Below are 24,679 nucleotides of genomic sequence, written 5' to 3' on the forward strand. Positions count from 1 at the left end.
AGTGGGTTCAAATATGCAGAAGATGCTACAAAAGCAATGAATGGGCAGGAACTGAAAGATTTTTCAGAAGAACTGTATGCAGTTTATCCGCTCAAGACAAACACGGAACTTACAAGCACTGTGTTGTGGCACAAAAAGCTAATGACACACAGTATTAGTAATTAAAGTTTTGAATAGGGGTAATTTTAAAATTGGTCAATAATCTAATGTCCCAATGAACCGGAAGCTGCGATCATTATTTTGTTTAGTATTATGACGCAGTTCCTAGAGAAACAGAATATTAAATGAGCAAACAGTGGGCATGGCTTGTTTTTTATTCTACCACAGGCTAAATAGATGTAGTAAAGTAGGCATTTTATTCAGAAAGATGGCGAAAGAGGTTTTAGAAGAGTTATTACAAACTTACAAACATCGCATGCTCACCATTTCTGTTTGTTGTCAAAACTGACAGTTAGAGGGGCGTGGTTAAATAAGTTAGCCATGCCCATCACCTCAAAATCAGGTTATCTGATATGACAGTTAAAGGGGCGTGGTTAAATAATTTAGCCACGCCCATTACCCCAAAATCACGTTATCTGATATAACAGAGGGGCGTGGTTAAATAAGTTAGCCACGCCCGTTACCTCAAAATCACGTAATCTGATACAGTTTATTCAGAGCTATTTTTCTTTCCATAACGATAAAATTCCAGTTAACGGTTAATGTGATTTTTTTCATTTTATACAGTTCATTTTACAGCATCGATGTTGTAATTTAATTAAAATATAATCCGTTAAATAGACTTTGGCATTAATTTAGTTGCTCAAGTGTAAAACAAGATAAAAAGGCACGCACCCTCCAGGATTAGCAGGTTAGCACAGAAGCTCCATTGAATATATTGGGGTAAAACAAATGTTAAAATTTTAAAGACATGGCAGACAAAAATGTATTTAATGCATTGCTTCTTGTACATTCACTTTATATTGGATATCACTCAGCCAGTGGAGATCGCCAATTTTTAAAGAAAACAGACCTTAAACACACTTAAACAGCCCTTTGGTAACTGCATGGACATACCCTATTTAACTTAAAACAAACAGGAAGTGCATTCTCAGATTTTAAATAAAGATTAAAAGGGGCAAACAATTTTTTTTCTTAATGACATGTACAGATAAATTGTTCACCACAAAACTAACAAAATCATATGATTAGTTTTGATTTCTTGGGGACTTTAATATTTTGTCTTAAGGAGCACTAAATAATTGGCATTTTTGTGCAAAGCGTATGCAAATTTATGACCACAACTGTGCATACAAAACTCAAAACAATAATCTCATATTAAGCTTTATTTTACATCTACAGAATCGTGAGAGAATCGTGATCTTTATTTTAAGCAAAAAAAAAAAAAAAAACACGATTCTCATTTTAGCCAGAATCATGCAACTCTAGTTCTGGGTAATCTATTTAAATTATTGAAATATCACAAATGTGCATTTCACAGTAAACATACAGCAAACGTTTGCAAAAAAGACTGAATTTATTTGTGTGCCTGCCATTAGCAGACCCTCTGAAAGACTTTTTAGCATGTCAGACAACGCAGTTAGATGTCATTGTGTATCTCAGAAACCAAGCTGTTTTGTTTTTAAATCTAAAAACTGTAATGATTTTAGTATGGATGCTGAAATATGAGCAAGCAAGTAAACCATGTTACAAAAAGCAATAAGACAACAAAGAAGTTACTCGACCCGGAATGTTCTTGGTGTTTTAAGGCTTATATCACTAGAGAAAAAAATGCGGTAATAGTGTTTGTAGTATGTAGTGATGCTTTCTTCTCTATAAATAATATGAAACATGTTGGTTATGACATTGTTTTGAAATACAATTATCATATATCGATTATTGCATTATATAGCATGATGTTGCATTGTTCCTCAACATTGCACAGCTATATATTTATAAGTGAGATGGAGCAAAATGCAAAGACCAAAATGTCTGACACAAGTTCTGAGAAAGAGCATGCTCATATCCGATTCCTGTATGACATTCATAGGCCAAGAGCTTGTTAAACAGTGAAATCGGATCCAAAGTTTACTGACTGGTCAGCCTTGTTTGGCTCATTACTATACACAAGAATCTAGTGAGAATTTCATCCTCAGTAGTGTCACACTGATCTCTCCTGGCATCTGTAGCCAGTCTCAGCAATGCCATGTTTTCATCATTACTTTTTGCTGTATATTTCACAGAAAGCCACACAAGTTGATTAATTGATTATTTCCAAGAAAGTCTAAATTGCCAGCAGAGGTCAACATAAGGAATAGTAGTGTTTGTCTGCACGAAAACCCACACAAACCCACACACACACAGTCTCTAATAACAAAGTCCATTCTATTGGTGACATTTGCAACTTGATACCCCTTTACAGGGCAAAAAAAGTAATTGGCACGAGAAGGCCTCGGCATAAAAATAGAGGGCTAATGTCACGGCAAATGTCAAAGGTTTGACCTCCCGTACCCTCCACACTGCCGGCCAATCCTGATGACTTCTGACCACCCCTAGAGCCATAACTGTGGCTTTAGGCATGCCAGGCCCTGATTGGTCATCATGCCATTCTTCTGAGTGACATGTAAAGGCATCATGGAGGAGGAGTAATGACCTTTACTCAAAAGTCACATCTCACCAACAATGTCACGCTGTCACGAAGCTGTCCGTCTTCATGCGGACATGTTTATAGAAAGAGAGGAGTTAATTGAAATTTTCTTCCATTTGATGTTTCATTTTGAAAGCTGACAGCCTTACTAAAGCTACAGAATGTAGGGTCTAAAAGTAGGGGAAATTCTGGGAGAAAATAATAACAAATAAGAAAATTAATAATCTATTTTGAGTTTTCATTTGATTTCAAAACAGCTTTGATTTATTGCTTTAGAATGTTGAATAAGACCAAAATTTAGAAATGATTGCAGTTCTTTCTTCAACCAAACCACTCTAAGTAAACTATATTAAAAACAATCTGATGTATAAAGTGTTTGGGTAGTGCATTACAATTTACGCGAGTAAAGTAAAGTGCACACAAACAAGTAAAGTAACGAATTACCTTTCAAAGTTAAGTAACAATATTTGAGTAACTTTTAAAAAATAAATGTATTGCAAGTTATGTTTTAGTTAATTAAAATATTAACAAATAAGAAAATTAAGTAAACTATTTTGAGTATTCATTCGATTTAAAAACGGTTTTGCTTCAGAACATTGAATAAGATGTCTTTAGACCAAAAAATGGAAATAATTGCAGTTGTTTCTTCAGCCAAACCATTCTAAGTAAACTGTGTTGAAAACAATCTGATGTATACAGTAGAAGTGTCAGGGTAACACATTTCCTTTCAAAATGAAGTAATAATATTTTAGTTATATTTTAAAAGTGTAATGCGAGTTACTTTGTAAATAAATAAAATAAAAACAAATAAGAAAATTAAGTAAACTATTTTGAGTATTCATTAGATTTTAAAACAGCTTTGATTTACTGCTCTAGAATGTTGAATAAGAAGTCTTTAGATAAAAAAATGGAAATAACTGCAGTTATTGTTGTTTTTATGTTGTATTATGTTGAAAACAATCTGATGTATACAGTAACAGTGTTGGGGTAATGTATTATAAGTAACGCGAGTTAAAATATTATTTTTCAAAGTAACAAGAAAAGTATTACCTTTCAAAATTAAGTAAATAAAGTAAAAACAAGTCTCACTGTAAAATATTATTTTCAGCACTCATTAGACATCAAAAATCTTAGCTTTTCTTGCTTCAGAACACTAAGAAATCAATAATAATAGTTTGAGATACTTTTAAAAAAAATGTAATGTGAGTTACTTTTTAGTTAATTAAAATAATAACAAATAAGAAAATTAAGAAAACTATTTTAAATATTCATTAGTTTTCAAAACAGCTTTTCTTCAGAGCGTTGAGTAAGACAAAATGGTAATAATTACAGTTGTTTTTTAAACCAAACCACTCTTAAGTAAACTTTGGTGAAAACAATCTGATGTATACAGAAACAGTGTTAGGGTAACGCATTACAAGTAACGTGCATTACAATATTACTTTTCTAAGTAACAAGTAAAATATTGCCTTTCAAAATCAAATAAATAAAATAAAAACAAATCTCACTGTATTTTCAGCACTTATTAGACATCAAAAATCTTAAGCTTTTTTGCTTCAGAACACCAAAATCCAACAAACCACCAAAATCTAGATTTACTTAACTAAATAAAAGTAAACTACTTTCAAACATTGCAATTTTCAATATTTATTAAAACATCAAAAAAGTAAAAACTCAATCAAAACATCCACTGGAGTACATAAGAAAACACATCTATGTACCACATAGAGTTAAGTAAATATTACTGAGTGATGTCATGTTTGATTACACAACCTTGACTCTACACATCCTCATGTATAGGACCCTTTTAAATGGGGTTGGACCTCTGTGCAGACATGACCTGGAAAGACGCATTTCTTCCAGGTCAGTGTGTGGCTATTGCCTCTTGACTTGCGTAGTTAACATAGTGCTCTTTCACCCTTCTAACTGCAACAATATTAAGCATGGTTTTAAAAAAAAGCACAATAAATATAATGCACTAATTATTATGTGCATAATAACTGTATATAAAATGGAAAACAATTAGGTCAACAATTATCTGATAAGTCCAAGACTCCACAAACATATTTTTTTAGTCTATAAAACATTTATTCTTTTTACATCAGGCAAAAAAGAAAAAGAAGAATTAAAAAAAAGACCCGGTCATGATCAGAGGACTGGTTAAAATGTTTAAACCATCTTTCAGAAGCTTCAAAGATTCTCCCACAGAACGTACGGGTCAGTCAATAAAGCATGTTCAAAGAAAAAAATCCTCCTTTTTCCAGCCTTTCACTCAAAAAACAGGCACTTCAGCGATAAAGCTGAAGGCAGTTATTACATGGTGACTTTTAATACAGAAGCGATTTGCGGTCGCCAAAGCCCAGGCCTGCCCCAGGCGAGCCTCGCGCACCGCCGTTCTAATGGGACCAGTTTGTTGACTGTCAAGATAATGGAGAAATCAGTAGCAGACGGGCCGAGGACCGTAAATAGCAGAGGTAATTAGAGAGCCTGTCACAAATCCAGGAAGGTTTGATGTTCTTGGTGGTGTTGGAGAGGGAAAAAAAGGTAACAGGTACTGAAAGTGATGACACACAATAAACGTTTATGGAGCCAGTCTTCTGGATGTATTACAGGACTGTTGACAACTGCTGACATGTGTGAGTACTTAGATTTTATAGAGTCTTCTTAATTTCTTAAAGGCTTCATATTAAAAACTATTATTAAAGAACACTTTTAATTTTTGATTTTGTGTGATAAGCGCTCATTATTTCCTTTTTATCACGCGTTTTATAGATGATTACACTAGCTGTAACGGCAGAGGAGCTAAGAAAAAATGCTATGTAATATTTTCTTTGAGAAACTGTGCTGCACTTAAGGCTCTTCAAGCAAAGAATGAAACAGTCAGGTGTCAAAGAGTAAAGTCATAAAAACTTGCTTCTACTACAAATTGAAGAGTAGATATAATCCATTTTTCTACTCAACAAATAAATAAAAATATGAAATATAGAAAGTGTGCACTGCATTAGACAAACTCAGAAGTGTTCTTTTATGTTATTTTGATGATTTGTTTAATATTCATTTGTAATGATGAAAGTAGAATGATTAAACTAGATCGGCACTGTTTTCCATGTTAAATAATGTAAAGCTAATTGCTATGAAGCAATCTGATGAATACAGAAATATATACGTGTGATATTAGGATAGATTGTATGTGCTATTAGGGATGCAACAATTATAGATTTTGGTTGTATGATAAGTTCAATTAAATTCAATTCATGTATATTTAAATAACACTTTTACAATGTAGTTTCTGCCAAAGCTGCTTAACAAGTTTTAATAAAGTTGTCAAGTAAACAGTTATCACTAATATTATACATTTATTAATTTCAATACCCTCATGTGAAAAGTCCTTATGATTTGTTTACATTTAAGAAAATGAATGAATGAATGAATAATCTATTTCTCTTTGGACTTAAAAATAAATGAAAACATTTAAACATAAGTTAAAGCTTTTAAACATTCATTCATTCATTCATTCTCTTGTCGGCTTAGTCCCTTTATTAATCCAGGGTCGCCACAGCGGAATGAACCGCCAACTTATCCAGCACGTTTTTACGCAGCGGATGCCCTTCTAGCCGCAACCCATCTCTGGGAAACATACACACACACACACACACACACACACACACACGCACACGCACACACACTACAATTAAGCCTACCCAATTCACCTGTACCGCATGTCTTTGGACTGTGAGGTAGAGAGCTGCGCGGGACTAAATTTTGAATCCCGCCCACACCCGCCAGGTTTTAGCCCGAACCCGACCGCTCCCGCTTATATTAAGAATTTGTTGTCCCGCTGCCCGCCCCGCCCCGTTTTCTGGCCGCCGCGCCCGATCCCGCTAAAGAGCGGGGGAGAACAAAACCAAAAATCACCCAGCTATACAGTCCAGACAGCCAAGTTGTCTGTATAAACACACACACACAGCACCAAGCACACACACACAGAAAAGGTCTCTCTCTCTCATACGCGCGCGCACACTAACACACACACAAGCACCAAGCAGACACACAAGTGTTTGCTGTTATATCAACTCAAAGGGTTGTAATACCATGTATCAAGTACCAATGTAATACCAAAAGGTTTTATATAAAGATATATAAATACTGAGTCGCGCCAGCTCCGAGCCGCAGCGCACATTACTCTCGGGCCGATTCCGGCGCGGATGCGGCAGCGTCGGCTCGCTTACGGCCGCCGCATCTGGCCCGATTGATTGGGCCGAGTGGTAAGTGTCCTGCGGAACTGGCACGAGTGTATTTTGCTATCTGGGAAATCTCTCTCTCTCTCTCTCTCTCTCTCTCTCTCTCTCTCTCTCTCTCTCTCTCTCTCTCTCTCTCTCTCTCTCTCTCTCTCTCTCTCTCTCTCTCTCTCTCTCTCTCTCTCTCTCTCTCTCTCTCTCTCTCTCTCTCTCTCTCTCTCTCTCTCTCTCTCTCTCTCTCTCTCTCTCTCTCTCTCTCTCTCTCTCTCTCTCTCTCTCTCTCTCTCTCTCTCTCTCTCTCTCTCTCTCTCTCTCTCTCTCTCTCTCTCTCTCTCTCTCTCTCTCTCTCTCTCTCTCTCTCTCTCTCTCTCTCTCTCTCTCTCTCTCTCTCTCTCTCTCTCTCTCTCTCTCTCTCTCTCTCTCTCTCTCTCTCTCTCTCTCTCTCTCTCTCTCTCTCTCTCTCTCTCTCTCTCTCTCTCTCTCTCTCTCTCTCTCTCTCTCTCTCTCTCTCTCTCTCTCTCTCTCTCTCTCTCTCTCTCTCTCTCTCTCTCTCTCTCTCTCTCTCTCTCTCTCTCTCTCTCTCTCTCTCTCTCTCTCTCTCTCTCTCTCTCTCTCTCTCTCTCTCTCTCTCTCTCTCTCTCTCTCTCTCTCTCTCTCTCTCTCTCTCTCTCTCTCTCTCTCTCTCTCTCTCTCTCTCTCTCTCTCTCTCTCTCTCTCTCTCTCTCTCTCTCTCTCTCTCTCTCTCTCTCTCTCTCTCTCTCTCTCTCTCTCTCTCTCTCTCTCTCTCTCTCTCTCTCTCTCTCTCTCTCTCTCTCTCTCTCTCTCTCTCTCTCTCTCTCTCTCTCTCTCTCTCTCTCTCTCTCTCTCTCTCTCTCTCTCTCTCTCTCTCTCTCTCTCTCTCTCTCTCTCTCTCTCTCTCTCTCTCTCTCTCTCTCTCTCTCTCTCTCTCTCTCTCTCTCTCTCTCTCTCTCTCTCTCTCTCTCTCTCTCTCTCTCTCTCTCTCTCTCTCTCTCTCTCTCTCTCTCTCTCTCTCTCTCTCTCTCTCTCTCTCTCTCTCTCTCTCTCTCTCTCTCTCTCTCTCTCTCTCTCTCTCTCTCTCTCTCTCTCTCTCTCTCTCTCTCTCTCTCTCTCTCTCTCTCTCTCTCTCTCTCTCTCTCTCTCTCTCTCTCTCTCTCTCTCTCTCTCTCTCTCTCTCTCTCTCTCTCTCTCTCTCTCTCTCTCTCTCTCTCTCTCTCTCTCTCTCTCTCTCTCTCTCTCTCTCTCTCTCTCTCTCTCTCTCTCTCTCTCTCTCTCTCTCTCTCTCTCTCTCTCTCTCTCTCTCTCTCTCTCTCTCTCTCTCTCTCTCTCTCTCTCTCTCTCTCTCTCTCTCTCTCTCTCTCTCTCTCTCTCTCTCTCTCTCTCTCTCTCTCTCTCTCTCTCTCTCTCTCTCTCTCTCTCTCTCTCTCTCTCTCTCTCTCTCTCTCTCTCTCTCTCTCTCTCTCTCTCTCTCTCTCTCTCTCTCTCTCTCTCTCTCTCTCTCTCTCTCTCTCTCTCTCTCTCTCTCTCTCTCTCTCTCTCTCTCTCTCTCTCTCTCTCTCTCTCTCTCTCTCTCTCTCTCTCTCTCTCTCTCTCTCTCTCTCTCTCTCTCTCTCTCTCTCTCTCTCTCTCTCTCTCTCTCTCTCTCTCTCTCGCGCACTAACATACACACCCACAAGCACCAAGCGCACACACATATCTTAAAATTTGCACTACATTAGACAAATGATAACATGTGTATTTAATGTATAAGTTAAATTAAATCTGTCATGAAAAGAAGTTATAAAAGCCACTGAGTAAATGATTATATACTAATAACAAGTTATAAAATTATAGTCTGAACCATTTTATGTAGCATTTTTAACTTTTTAAACAAAAACCTTCAGACAGATTAAACAAAAAAGATAAAAAATGAAAGATAGAAAATTAAGCATCTAAATGAATAAACATTTGATCTTTCATAATTTATTCCATTCTTCCTTGCAATTAATTTATCTAATATGACTAACGATAATTTATAAGCTCTTAACAGCATGGTTCAACACCAAAACTCTGAGGCTATTTTCTTTGAAGTCATTTAAAAGGTGAAATAACTTGTACTTTTACTGTGAGCTGTATCCCATATGTGACATTAGAGTCTATAACCTTATAACTCAGGGTTATGGGCATTTTTATATTGGGCAGCTTTGAATTTATGCCTCCTAAATTACCCTTTGCTTCTCAATTGACATGCTACTCCAGAAATGAGACTACATGCATTATTGCCAGTCATCTGCGCTCATTTTAAAAGAAACTGCCAGACCATTAAAATACATTTGGCTGATAAAAAAAAGAATATTCATATATGCTTTTATATGCATTTTCATGCATTTTGAAAAGAAAGAAAGAAAGAAAGAAAGGCTCATGAATGGAACTTTGTCTAAATGCAGGACAAAGAAATGCAATGTAACCCCAGTTAGACTGACAGAACATTAAATATTTTCCATTGATTTTCATATTTTCATCTTGCTACCTAGTATTTCTGTAAATAGGTGAAGGTTTAGCTCTTACGGGGATTTGCTATTTTCTGTTTCTTTGCCGTGAACCTAAGGTCTGCATAAACAGTGGTTCTCTTATAATATTTTTCAGCCCTCAGCGTTTTCTGGGGCAGGCTCAGTCTCCGGGGATTTTACAGAAATATCCCAAATATCAGAGCATCTGACTTTTTTTTTGTGCAAGACTTACCTTTGCTGGTTCAAAGTGTAATACAAAAAAAAAAGTCAACCGAAACGGTTTAACAATTGATATTGAGGTGGAATACGGTGCAAGAAGCTTGTTCTTTTAGAAATGGTTACAGTTTATGTCCATTATTGTTTTTGTTTTTTTATATGAAAGGAAAGTTATATTTAACAAAGAGTTATTTGACAATGCTTTGCAGTGTTCTTTTTAAGTGGACTGTAAATTTAAATTAGAGTCTGCTGTGCTGTATGGCTATGATATAAAAATAGTACTATTACATTCCTGAGGAGGGAAAAAAGAATGTCTACGTTCATTTTCAATAATAGCGAAAGATATAAAACTCCATTTGACCAAGCTATATTTTCCACTGTAAAAAAATATTTTTATGAGGATTGGCTTGAGCTTATCCTGAAATGTGGCCAACTCATGACGTTTAACCTTGTTATGACAGGTAAAATATGTGCTGTGTGTTTCTAGTGAGACGTTTTTAGGAGACAGTAAATAAGCGTTCCAAGGTAAGAGTGATCAGACGAATGCTCTAAAGCATCCAAAAGTTATTTTTCAAACATTTCATTTCCAATACATAAATATAACTGTAATAAATTTGCTAATAAATTGTTGTCATATCTTCAACTTTAAAAAAAATAATTATGTATACTGTTGAAGTCAAACTTATTATCCCTCCTGTGATTTTTTTTCTATTTCAAATATTTCTCAAATGATGTTTAACAGAGCAAGATATTTTTCACAGTATTTCTTATAATATTTTGACTTCTGGAGAAAGTTGTACTTGTTTCATTTCAAAAGCTTTCCATATATATATATATATATATATATATATATATATATATATATATATATATATATATATATATATATATATATATATATATATATATATATATATATATATATATATATATATTTTTTTTTTTTTTAGATCAATATTATTAGTCCCCTGAGCAATATTTTTTTATATTGTCTACAGAACATCTTTATACAATGACTTGCCTAATTACATTAACTTGCTTAGTTAACCTAATGAACCTAGTTAAGCCTTTTAATGACACTTTAAGCTGAGTATCTTTAAAGATATCTAGTAAACTATTATGTATTGGGGTGGGGGGACAACAAACAAAAAATAAAGCCAAACAATAATTACAAATAATAAATAAAAATAAAAGTTTGGAAATTATTTCAGGACCTTAAAACATCCAAAATGTAATCACTGAATTACAAAGTATTTGTTATATCTCCCACTTTAAATGTCTAAGGCTTCCATATTCTTTTGTGTTCAACCGAATAAATTAACTCACAAAGGTTTTATTTTAACATTTATTTTTTAAATATATTTATTTAGGTACATTTATATTTTTGGGTGAACAATTGCTGTAATAAATGTTTTGTATTATAAATGACGGCCTGCTGTCTTTTCAAAATAAAATAAAACTAAAATAATAAAATTAAACAAAACAAAAAAAATAATAATAATTTTCCAAAATAAACGAAGTAAACTGCTCTTGGATGTGCGACAGTAAAAGTTGTGACATGTTTTCATAGAGTCATTTCCTCTCAGTGTCTGTGGCAGTAGGATGGACATATCCTTGCCTTGGCCCCATGGGAAGGAAATGGGCAGAGCTGTGTGCTGTTTGTGACCCCTCCATGAGGAAAGTCGTGACTCGACCTTGACGCTGCGCTGACAGCTCTGGGCCTCCACAGCTCGAGAGCAGTCATCACAGGCACACAGACTCTCCCAAACACACGTCTATAAGCGTGTGTTCTCCAGCAGATTATCCAACATATGGAGCCCAGAGATCCTCCCTCCCAACCAGCTGAAATGTTCTTTTCGAGAGCATAAACCTTTATCTCTTCATAAAATCAGTTTCAGGATTAACTTATGGATTTAGGTCATTCATATAGTTGTTATTATTCCTTAAAAACAGGCATTTATGAAGAATAACAATATAAAACAATAACATAAATAAATAAAATGAATAAATATCTATTGTCACAGATATTAATACATGAAATCCCTGACTTTCTTTTTTTTTTTCCTATAAGTGACAACTTAGTTAAAATGATGCCAAATACACAGACTGCTGAAAACAAGTAAAAAGTAAAAAAAAAGTTGATAAAAGCCAGTAATTTCACTCATAAACACAATTTTGGTCCACCATTGCTATTTGGTTGTCGAGTACTTACTAATAGTGTAAACACATTGTATAATATGAGTCACTAGATAAAGTATAGTATTCAAAAACATGCACTTTGAAATGCTGCTTGTAGTTTTAAATATAAAAATTTGCAAATGTCCCCTAAAACCTGAATTATCTTCAGTTGTGGAAAGAGTACTGAAAAAAATCATACTCAAGTTAAAGTACTATTACTTGCCTAAAAATGTAGAGCAAGTAGAGTAAAAGTATCTGTTGTAAATTTTACTGAAAGTATGAGTAAAACGTAGCCTTTTCAAAAGTACTTAAGAGTAGTAATTAGTTTTTTATGCTGTAAAAAGCTAATGCATTTACATGTAATTTTTTGGATGTGTGTAAATATACCATTCTGTAGAGTATTTAGTTAGTAGGCACACGTCATAAGACGCTATTATTAGGTTAGATGACGTCAGGTGACCAAAATTTTAAGTCTAAGACAGCGTCTAGGGACAACGTTATTTTGATGTCCAATAATGAAGTCAAATTACGTTGATATTAGGACGGTGACCAAAATCCAACGTCGATCCAATATCTTAAACCAACGTCATATTGATGTTAAATACTGACATTTATTTATTAGGAATAGCAACCAATATACAATGCCTAATAGACATCGTATTGGTAACATCCACTCAACGTCAAGCTGTAACTTCATTAGACGTTGATATTTGGTTGATTTTAGGTTGGACGTTGGACATTGACCTCAGCCTGACATTGGGTTCTGACGTCAACCTGATTTTCAGTACTAAACAAAATGCAACGTCCCCACAACATTAGGCTACAACGGCTATCTGACGTCATGTTGACATCTTGTGCCTGCTTGGTGTTTAAGGCCATTTAGGTCATCATAAAGTAAACATCCGTTGTCTTCTCATCAGTGACATGCATTGAAACAGTCTCTGGGTCAATGTGTGTAAAGATTTTAGACATATTTTAATGCTTCCAAACAGTTTGCTGCAAATATAAAGCATCCATGTCTTGAGGTAGTTCATTTTGATGCAATTTACTTTTTGATTTGATTGGACAGGAATCACACAACTGATTGTTCTAATCCCCATAGAAAAAAAAAAATAAAGACAAAATAGAAGAAATAAAGTAGTGTGTGCAGGTTGAAGGCAAATAGTGGAGTAAAAGTAAAAATACTGCACTAAAAATGTACTCAAAGGAAAGCAAAAGTACACATTTTTAAAACTACTCAGTAAATTACGATTCCTGGGAAAAGCTACTCAATTACAGTAGTTTGAGTATTTGTAATTTGTTACTTTAAACCACCGAATATGTTGCCTTCCACACCAGCTCATGATATTGCAGTTGTTTTTTTTTTTTTTTATTAAGCGCATGCTGATATATTTTGCTCGGCTGTGTCACGTGATTGTGACACCACATGCAACAACAAACAGAGATGCAGCGTTTTCTAAAGCAGCAGAGAAAGTCTGAGGTGAAACTGACTTAAAGATTTAATGTTCAAATATTTTTTAAAAGTTAAAGTTACTGAACACCAATATAAAACCTGACTAAAAATACGAAAAAATGTTACTGTATATAAGGGAGCTTTTAATACGTTATTTTAACTTTTTGATTTAAGTAATGATAAGATTAGGAAATTATGATTATGAACAATCAAAGTGAGGTAAATTCCAATGTCTTTATGAGGGTTCGGGTTGTAAATGAAAGTGTAAAAATTCACATTATATTTCAGTATTGAAGTTGATTCTAATCATATTTTGGTCACACTTTACAATAAGGATCATTAGTTAATGCATTTACTAAACTTAACTACGCATGAAAAATACTTGTAGAGCATTTTTTTATCATGAATCAGCATTTACTAATGCATTATCTACATTTAAATTTATGCTTGTTAACATTAGTTATTGTACCATGAGTTAACATGAACAAACAATGAACAACTGTATTTTCATTGACTGACATTAACTAATATGAACAATTACTGCAGTAAATATATTGTTCATTGTTTGTTCATGTTAGTAAAAGTAGTAACTAACATAAATCAATACAACCTTTGTAAAGAATTTTTATTATATTATTGTAAAGAATCACTCATATTTTGTTTTACAATAAATTATCATACTATAAATAATAAATCAGTTTAACAATATTTCTGTATTATTTTAAAAAATACATTTCACTTAATTTCTCCTCATAGTTGTTTTTGCTGTTAATGGTAAGTATATGTCATGTGAATATGAATTGCCTTATATATATTTGACATATATTTGATTTCTGTATCATTAGCATTACAATTATAGCAAAGCATCTGCATCATATTAAAAACATAAAAAAGGTGACACCCATCCTAATAGTTGTTCTTAATCCACATTCTCCCATTCTTTTTAATGTTAAAATATTTTTTAAATATATCTTTTAAAAATATCTTTATCAGTGTTACGATTATTGGTCCCTTAAAGTGAAAACGTCTCTCTGAAAAGATTTGTTTTAACTAATACATACATACATACATACATACATACATACATATATACATATATATATATATATATATATATATATATATATATATATATATATATATATATATATATATATATATATATATATATATATACATATATATATACATATATATATATATATATATATATATATGTATATATATATATATATATATATATATATATATATATACATACATATATACATATATATATATATATATATATATATATATATATATATATATATATATATATATATATATATATATATATATATATATATATATATATATATAACTAATATATATATATATATATATATATATATATATATGTGTGTGTGTGTGTGTGTGTGTGTGTGTGTGTGTGTGTGTGTGGTTAAATTGGTTAAAATAGCATTTAAAATAGCATTTATATAGTGTTTATATATATATAGAGGCACAAACCTGAACGTACTTCCAAAATACAAAATTAAAACTTAACTTTGAAAAACTGGAATTGTTCCACACGAACACCATTCATGTCTGCAGGTGATTCATTCAGACTTGACCTACAGGCGACTCGTCACAGTCACACACGCAACACGAGCAGGTGAAACTTTGCAAATATTTGACATTGCCTAAACACACTTCTCTGCACTCCAGTTGCTTAAAAGCATTCTCTTTTGCTGTGGAGCCATGCAAGACTGAGTCTCAAAAGACAGAACGTCTTTTCATTGGCAAAAGTGTCATTACAGTAGCCAGTGAACTGGATGGCATGCGCTCTCAGTCATGCAACTTTGCTTATCCCTCAATTCATTAGTCATGTGCTGGTCAATTTTCTTTACAACAAAAACATAACCTGCCTAGTCTAGATCCCATTCTCTGAATATATATATATATATATATATATATATATATATATATATATATATATATATATATATATATATATATATATATATATATATATATATGACTTTTTTTACAGTCTAACAAAAAGTGTTTATTACAGGCCCCCTAAACCACGCCACTCAAATCAGACCTTCTCTGCGCAATGAAAATCAAAGCATAAGCTTATAGTACACCAAATCTGTGAGTCAGGAAAAGTAAAACATTCCCCGGCAGATAAATCATGGGACATGAGTTCTTTCACCGAAAATCCCATCCTGTAAGCACATGTGCTGCTCTTTCAGTGAATCCTTCCACGAAAACACCCGTGTTTGCCCAAAACATACACACCAAATCTTTCACACCCACACTGCACAGCGCATACACACATATTCTCTCTGCATGCGTTGGATCATAAAGGTAAATGGTGACTCCCCGGATTTACGAGCCCAGAAAATAGGATGAAACCATTTGGATTTTATTATTCCATTTACTCTTCCCCCGGACCACAAAGTGGTTCTGAGAGCCTGTTTTATGTATTCAGCTGCTTTTCCCCCCTCCACAAGCATGTGGAGCCGCTTAAATAAACCATCAAGCGGAGCCCAGCTGCAACAACAACCGATCGATCGGAGGCAGGTTTCACGTCTGAGCGCTGCGCCGCCAGCACGCTGGCTTCAGCAGGTGGGGTGGGAGTAGTAATTTGCTGCCGAAGGGCTTTTGTGTCTGCCTGACTTCAGAAAAACTGTAACTTCTGCCTCCCCTGATAGATAGCCGTGCAGGCTGATAGAACGTGTGTGTTTGGAAAAGATTCGCTGCTGTATAAACAATCGACTCCCTACCTTCTGCAACATCTGGGAACTCTCAAGCGTCAGGGCCCCGAAACAAATAACTGGGGACTAGTTAGTCTCTGATTAGGTTTTAAACAACACATCGTGCTCTAAGGAGAGTGCTGTATTGCCTCATCCGAGACCGCAGCAGAGAACTCAAATCAAACAAAACAGCTAGAACTTACAAACAAGCTCATTGCGCTCTGTTGAATCTATGTTTGCGAGTTCATGTAAAGTTAGGAAGTACTGTAACTTCAGGCTTTTATTTGCATATCCACTACCGTTCAAGCCATATAAAACTAAAAAATCAAATATAAAATTCGTATTTATTAGTCATTATTTTCATCCTTTTACATTTAAGATTAGTTTGCAAAAGTCATCAAAAGTAGTTCCCCTGTAAATAGCATTTTTACTAGTCTATGTGCTCATATGGCTGTCATTGCATCATCCACATAAGCACCCTGGCTTAAAACATCAGAATATGTGTGCTAAGAGTGAGCTCATGGCTCTAAAAATAGCACATTTTATTTATCCCTGTACAACTTATTTCGCAATGCAGAAGAAAGCTCTTTTCTGGAAATGTGTTAGACTTTTGATTATTTTGCTGTTGTGGGTAAACGACTAGGAATAACAACAGGCAATAAACAGTCTTGCAGTATGTTTATAAAAGTATATTAAAATGAATATAAAGTAATTCCAGTTTGCAGCATCAAGCAGCATATAGTTGTTTTGTATGTTAAAATTCAATGGAAATTAACACATTTAAGTTACAATAGCCATGATCACTTTTTTGTGAGAAAATTGACAGGAAAAAGACGGTGGGCTAACATATCAGTCGACTTTTGACCACCATGGTTCAAAGTCAGAACAAGTGAACTTGCACATTACATCAAAACAAGAAACGAAATGACAGAGAAAAGAGGGGGATCATGTCAAAAAAAGAACAACTAAACTAAATTAAAATCTAAACACTAAATCATGGCTCTGAAAAGAAGAACAAGAAGGTGAATAAAATCAAGACATGTTGCAAGTTCAGAGATGAGCACATGAGCAGGTCAACTCTGCTTCTTAAAGGAGATGTATCATGCTCAATTTTTCCAATCTATCAACAAAGTATCAACAAATCAGTATCGGTCTTTTCTCCAAAAATCATAAGTTTAAAATAAATATTATTAAGACAAAGTTACAGCTTTCTGATCTTCTCCAGGATAAAAAATAATGAACACCTGGAGGTTCTGCAACTTAATATGAACTTGAATATTTGATTTATTTATTTTTACTGTAATATTATATTATGCAAAAGGTACACAAATTAAGAAGGCCTACAAATGGAAGAAAAAGAGAACAAACAACAGCAACAAAGAAAATATGAAAACAGCACAAACAAAAAAACATCAAAATAGTCAGGTAGGTGTGTGTTCTCTCTCTCTCACACACACACACACACACACACACACACACACACACACACACACACACACACACACACACACACACACACACACACACACACACACACACACACACACACACATATATATATGCCTAAATAATGACAATAGTAGAAATACTAATAATGATGATAATGAGGGGATAATAGGAGAACAGTAATAATAATAGCGAAATTAACAAACTGTATTAACAAAAGTAGATATACTAAAATTAATGATAATAATGAGAATCAGGAGGTGAGGGAATTATCAAATATTTGATTTAATCACTTATAAAAGATACAATTTATTAAAACTAGTAATTAAAATTTTTTTTAAAAAAATCTATTTAACGCATCACTACTTGTTTGTTTAACATACTTCCAGTATTAACTGTTGGACCGTTAAACAAAAAGTGTGGTTGTTTAATGGTGGCAAAAAGTCAACAGACCAAGAAGTGAAAGAGCAAAGGAAAAAGACAGCCAAAAAAAATGTCAGAAAATATCCCAAGTGCGGGATCATTTGAATCTCAAACCAAATGAAAAAGTTTATGCAGTACCTTCACTGAGCTCACATTCCACAAAATCACAACTTCCATGTCAAAGCATCCTAGCAGAAAACACCCAGGCACAAGCAGTAGACTCAATGACAGAGTAATTAATAATTTTGGCTGAAGATCATATTACTGCTTTTGTTTATAGCCAGAATTTTTTCCTCTTTGTTGAGTTTTGTTTGTTAAAGCAAACACTAACATTACGGTCTTTTGTAATGTTAAAATTTAATTAATTTATTTATTTATTTTCTACCACGAATGACAGTTACAGGCAATATTTTAATTAAGCAACGTACATTTTTTATTTTATCCTGTAAAAATATTATAATCTAATTCCTGGGGAATCATACAATACTCAAAGAAAATGCTTATCTGATAAATCAATCAATTACTGTGGTAGATTAATCAATTATTAAAAATAATCAATAGCTGCATCCCTACCTGGAGAAGTGCAGTAGCTCGATCTTCCTGTGATATTTCTGTAACAAAAACAAAGGAACATCTTTATAATTGTAACTATTTAATAAAATCACACCAGTGTTTATCCCTTTAACATATGACAACCCCGGTATTCAAATCTGCCCTCTAATGCCAATGGCTGACGCTTGTTAAGATCAACTTAACTGGATTGGACAATAATCTGCACTGAATCAGAAATGGTTTGAGCTCGTCTATCTTTCACTATACTTTCAAAGGTTTAAAGTTTGCCAACTAAAATATTACAACTTTGCTGTCAGTTTAGATTGAAACAAAGCAAAAAGCCCAATGTTCTCCTACCAGTCCTGATTCTAAAAGTGTTCTGTATTGTTTTGCATATATAAGAATAGAAATGAAGGCTGATGCTCTCTGTATAGTTTCTATTGCTGCCTTTTACATTTATATTTAAAGTTTAATTCACAAAGCACATAGATGCATGCATACTTCGGTCAAATTAATCAGGAAAGGTGACAAAATTGGAGTCTCAACTGATTGTGATCAAATGAACCAAAATCTTTATCCCAAGTTAAGATATGGCTCTAAAGGTGAAATTGGATAAAACTTTTACTTTTTAAGATTTTTTTTTAATCTGTTTAGTTATGTCTCTGCTGTGTCTGCCTGCTCAAACAAGTTAAGCTATGAAAACTGAATCTTTGCATGTTGCACCTTGGACATTTTGTCAAACTCACCAGTATCAATAGATGTTTGTTTGAATACATGATATAGTGATAATGGTGTGCTGCAATGTCAAGCAATGATAAATTACAAGGTTCAAAATGAACCTTTTTGCTTGGTAGCACGGGTGCTCTCAACCTAAAAAATTTAGTCCCACCAGCCAAAATTTAGTCGCACCCACCAATTAAGAGCAACGTTAATACAGTTAAGCTTTATATTAACAGATTTATTGCATTTGAAATCAACACTACTCAAAAGTAACAAACCCTGCACACACTGTTTGACACAAATGACATGAATTTATAGTTAACAATAATAACTATGATCTGTTCTTACGGTGTTTAATATTGCATAGATGATACTGACATAACTTATTATTTGCATAATAGAAATACCAGTCTATTCATGAGCTGCAATATTAGTTTAATAATACAAAATCGAAGCCATTTTGTGATGGTGTACAATACATAGTGTTATATTTTACATATGGCTGCCAATTGCATGGCTGACAGCATCCTGACAATGAAACGAATGATTAAACAGAATCGCTCACGCTTACATTGTGTAGTTTCATTGGCAAACGCTGTTACCTACAAACTCTGTCCCAGAAACTTTACAGTAAATGACTTTAGTCATTTTCATAGCAGACTTTCACTCAATGGAAGTCTTTTATCCACTCTTTGAAAAGTGTAAATAGTGGATTAACATTCAACTCATAAAATAAGTAAATAAGTAAAATATGTGTGCAAGGCTGCTTATGAGGTTAAATACACAGTGGTGATGGGAAGTTTTGTGACAAGGATCTGTGAACTCAACATATCAAATAATATGTTGTCAGAAATCAGTTAAAACACCACCATGATCTGAAAAAGTTTCTTACAATTACGCTTTGAAACCCAACTAAAGCATGATTTACGTATTTAAATTCCATTGCAATTTTCTGTTAGAAAATAAACATTTCACCAGATCACCTTCGGTTTACCCCTGCTGCAGTTGTTCAAGTTTTTGGTACACCAGCTGAATCACACATAAGTTCACCCCTTCTCAAATCTGATCTGTGTACAATTCTAATAACTGAATAACTCTGTATATATTAGTTTATTTTGAGTCAGAAGGGGGTATGAGGCATTTCAAATGATTTGGTAAACTAGTTTAACCGGTTCACTTAGAAGATCCAGTGAAAAAGAACGATTTGTTCGGGATCACCAATTATTATTTATCTCCAAAAATAAAACCCATAATTGGGACCAAATGTATTAAATTAATAGTTTTAAGTGTCTGCTCAGGTCATATGTAATGTTGTCACTTTGCTGATGTCCTGTCCACTCGTTGTTTTTATTGCGGGGGCAACAGCGAGGATGACTGGAGCAGGACCGGCTTGATCTGGCCAATTGCATCAGGATTACAGACTCTGAGGTGCCGTACGGGTCAAACACCTGGCAGCGCAAAGCAAATAGATGAAAGGCTTATAGTATGTATTTAATACATTTACAAAAACGAAAACGAAGGATGTTTTTGCTACAATTCTATTTAGTTTCAGTAGTTTTGTATGTACACAATACAGTTTCAATTAGTTCTAGTTCTTTAAAAAACTGTTGCTTTTATTTTTATTTCAGTTAATAAAAATATTTTTTCAATTCTAGTTTTTGCTTTTTTAGTTCATTTTCGTTAACTATAATAACCTTGGAAAAACAGCTTCAAATAGAGCCTCAGAAAGGTGCAGAGCAGCAGCAGGTTATTAGCATTTAAATGAATATGAAGTGAAACGACTCGCTCAGGACTAGGGTTGTAACGGTATGAATTTTTCACGGTATGATAATCGTCTAAAACAATACCACGGTTTGACGGTTTCGCGGTATACGGTATGTTACAAATGTTACAAAATAATAGAACAGTGAAGCAAATTTGACTTTTTCCAAATAATATATTTTTAGTTACTATAAACAACACCACTTACAATGAACAAATAAAAATAAGAAAATAATAAATAATGTGTCAAAGTCCAAATAAAGTCCAAATAAACATGGTGCAAATCCTCAGTAAGAAATAGATATAAATATTTACTATACTATAAATAGTTACATAACGAAACTAGATTCAATATGGAACATCCTTAGGTTTTATGTGCCAGCATGGATATGGTTGTCTGCAATGCAGACAAACAGCTGCATCTTCATTTGCGTCTTTTGAAAACAGCAAGAGCAGCAGTTCGTCTTTGCTGTGCCACTGTTTTGTCATGTTTCTGTGCTGCTGTGCATGCAAAAGTACTTAGTATGAGAATTATTTCATGCAAAACTTTTTTTTTTTGCGTTTTATTTAGCCGCGCATAAATGTATGCCTATCTCTCATTCCGTGTTGTTCAAAAAGCTTGGTCCACAAACAAAAGCGAAACCTATGCTTATTGGTTGTGATATAGCGAGCTTGAACCAATCTGGGCATGGAGGAGGGACAATGCATCAATGTATCATGTCTGATTTGTCCGGAGACACAGTGACGAGCGTTTCTTTGTCAAATCAGCGTTGTCAAATGTTGATGACGTAACCGCACTGATTCCGGAGCCTCTGAAAGTCCACTGAAATGAAAAGCACTGGAAAGCTGAGATTCTCTTCTTTATGCCAATCTTTGAATTGTATGAATCGGATCAGCGGATCAAAAGTTATTAAACATTTAAGAGCAATACTTATTTTTAGCCGCGGGCGGCTGTCTCGGTCTTTAAGGGTTAAAACCGTTGATATGCAATTGTTCATGGTATGATAATCGTGCACGTTCAAATCGTGGTAAACCGTCATACCGGTATATTGTTACAACCCTACTCAGGACTGTGATTAAAAAGGATGTTCATTTACACTACCATTGAGAAATTTAACCAAAGTTAGAGACCCTAAAGAATCATATCAACTTATGTAAAATGGCCATCCAATTTCACCTTTAAAAGCAAATTACAGCAGAATTACATCAAAAAACAACACCAGCCAGACTCGAACCTTCAATTTCCACATGAGCAACATGTTCCAACATATCAGAACATGTGCTAAGTGCCAAGTCACAGCTCTTAAACAGCTTTCATTTAATCCTGCTTCTCAAACAAACAGCCAGATTCCTCTCCTCCTGTCAGCACCTTTGACTTGTTGGTCTGCGCGTTTAGCGCGAGGACTCCCCACATTATCTGTAATCCCCAAGTCTGCCTTATACTAACGCTTAGATGAATTGAGACTGCGTTCTTAACCTTTTTCATGCTTTCAAGTAGACGAAAGAGAGCTATCAAAGCATTCCTCATTGCATCAGGGACTTCCCATCCTCTCAGCATCCACACCTTTGTAATTTTATCCTGCGTTGTGTTGTTGTAAACATATGCTGGCCGCCATGAAGTGTTTTCTTGCATGGCGGGTGTGTGCAACCTTAAGAAATACCAAAAAAAAATAAAAAATAACAACAACAACAACAGATGTCTAGCCATGCATGCAATCATAAAAATTTACAAATACTTCAGAAAAAACAATCTAATGACTGTTCTAATATCAAGCAAATAGATTCATAAACTAATCCTTGATTTGCTGTTCACAGGTGCACTTTATTTTGATTGGAGCACCTGCCGTACAATTAAGCAAAAAGCTGTCTGCGCTTGTAAAGGCATTGTGATGTGGATTAATCCATTCTTGATACAGTACGCTGTGTCGACCAGAAGCTGCTCCTTTCCTGCAGTGAAGCATTAGTTGCAGTGTCTGCCTGCTCCGTGATTAATTTCTGTATCCCTGCTGCCTCTTCAGCGTTCGCTTGCTTGTCTTAGTGAGAGCAGATAAGGTGTGGTGAGTTAACAGAATCCCTGCCTGCTCTCCAAGAGAAAAGAGTGCTGTTACTTAGACTGGCACTCTTCCAGAGTCTCTCTCTCTTTCTTACTGTCTCTAACTGCTTTACTCTTGGACTGACGCATTACACTTAATGTTTATGTGTTAGTGAGAGCTGGTATAACTGCTTAAACAATCCTTGTGTTATTTTTTGAGTTTAACACAAGTTTAGCTTAGCCAACATTATTTGGGACATAATGCTGCACAAAAAAAGAAAGAAGGGAAAATAAGAGCAAAAGGCAATAACAACAATAATACAATAATAAAAAAAACAATAATACAATAGCTATGTTTCCATTCAAAAGTGCTAATTAACCTTATGCGCAAAATTGGGTTATTGCATAAAAGATGTGCGAAAAAGTCAAAGCGAACAAAATCGTCACTTCTTGATTACCTGGTGCAAAATATCATCAAAAAAAAAAACACAATTTGCCATGGTACGTGCTGCGTGAAACTTTTCTTCATTTAATAAACGACTTGTGCCTCAGAAGGCAATCCTGACACTAAGTAAACGTGCGGTGGCGTTTAAAGGCATGAGACGCAGAGCTCAGACGCTCTTGATTCTGGAGGTAAATATTAATAAATTAACACTAATACTGAAATGGGGACTGCAAAGTAGCGCAGTGGGTAGCACGTTCGCCTCACAGCAAGAAGGTTGCTGGTTCGATCATTGATTGGGTCAGTTGGCGTTTCTGTGTAGAGTTTGCATGTTCTCCCAAGTCCAAAGATGTGGTATAAGTGAATTGGGTAAGCTATATCCAAAGTGTATGTGTGTGAATGAGTGTGTATGGATGTTTCCCAGTAATGGGTTGCAGCTAAAGTGGCATTCCAGCAAAACATCCGCTGGAAAAGATGGCAATTCATTCTGCTGTGGCGACCCTCTATTATTAAAGAGACTAAGCCAAAAAGAAAATGAATGAATAATACTGAAATGGTGTTTTAAAATGAGCAAAACAACTTTCAGATGTTTTTTACAATGTGCTCAGTCTACTGGTTTGTCCATTCAGACACATTATTATTATCACATGATCTCTTATAACAAAATCACATGACTTTTTTTTTTTAAATGATTTTTGCATACTGGAATTTTTTTGGTAAAAGTGTTTACATTGTAGTTTATGCGCACCTTTCCTTATTGAATAAAAAAACTTATCCTACTCAGTTATCTACTCAGTTTTCAAAATGTATGTGCATCTTGGCGTTTCCAATCAAGTGTTTTTATCCAAATATGCAAAAAAAAGTGTCATACATAATTCACATTAAACTCAAATTTTGTTATTATTACTCTTTCTATTAATAAATGTTTTAATACATTATGTATTTGTGGTTTTAACTATATATAAACTATTTAAGTTTAGCCAGAGGAGAAATGGTCGTGTCCAACTGAGCCTGGTTTCTCTCAAGGTTTTTTTCTTCACTTTCATCAATTGGTAAAGTTTGTGCCACGCCACTGTCACCCCTGGCTTGCTTGGTTTGGGACTTGTGGAGCTGCGCATCGCTAGATTTTATCCTCAATGTTTGGACTTTCAGCAATGAAATTTAAATCACAATGAACTGGGGTCTGTTCTTTGTACCTTGCTTTAAAGATCCAAGATGATTTGGCAGATCCTGGATCTGTTAATCTTGATAACTGATCTCTGGCTAATTTAGTTCTTCAAACAAGATAAACTGATTTGAGATAGCTGCGTGTGTTGTAAAGGACAGATCTATCAATCCTCA

The 24,679-nt window shown here is 34.8% G+C and overlaps 1 long non-coding RNA gene across 2 annotated transcripts in view; it reads right to left on the reverse strand.

The window, feature by feature from the left end:
* The window catches only part of LOC147832826 (uncharacterized), a 142,474-nt gene that overhangs the window by 106,641 nt on the left and 11,154 nt on the right, over positions 1 to 24,679 (reverse strand). Inside the window, exon 3 of one of the 2 annotated variants that reach the window (XR_015514956.1) lies at positions 18,405 to 18,442. The exons of the other annotated variant lie outside the window; for it this stretch is intronic. This is a non-coding gene — a long non-coding RNA (uncharacterized LOC147832826). The remainder of the gene's footprint in view (positions 1 to 18,404; positions 18,443 to 24,679) is intronic. 2 annotated transcript variants of the gene reach the window in all.

The sequence above is a fragment of the Danio rerio genome, chromosome 18 (genome assembly GCF_052040795.2).
Source record: "Danio rerio strain M-AB ecotype USA chromosome 18, GRCz13ab, whole genome shotgun sequence".
NCBI classification, from domain to species: domain Eukaryota; kingdom Metazoa; phylum Chordata; class Actinopteri; order Cypriniformes; family Danionidae; genus Danio; species Danio rerio.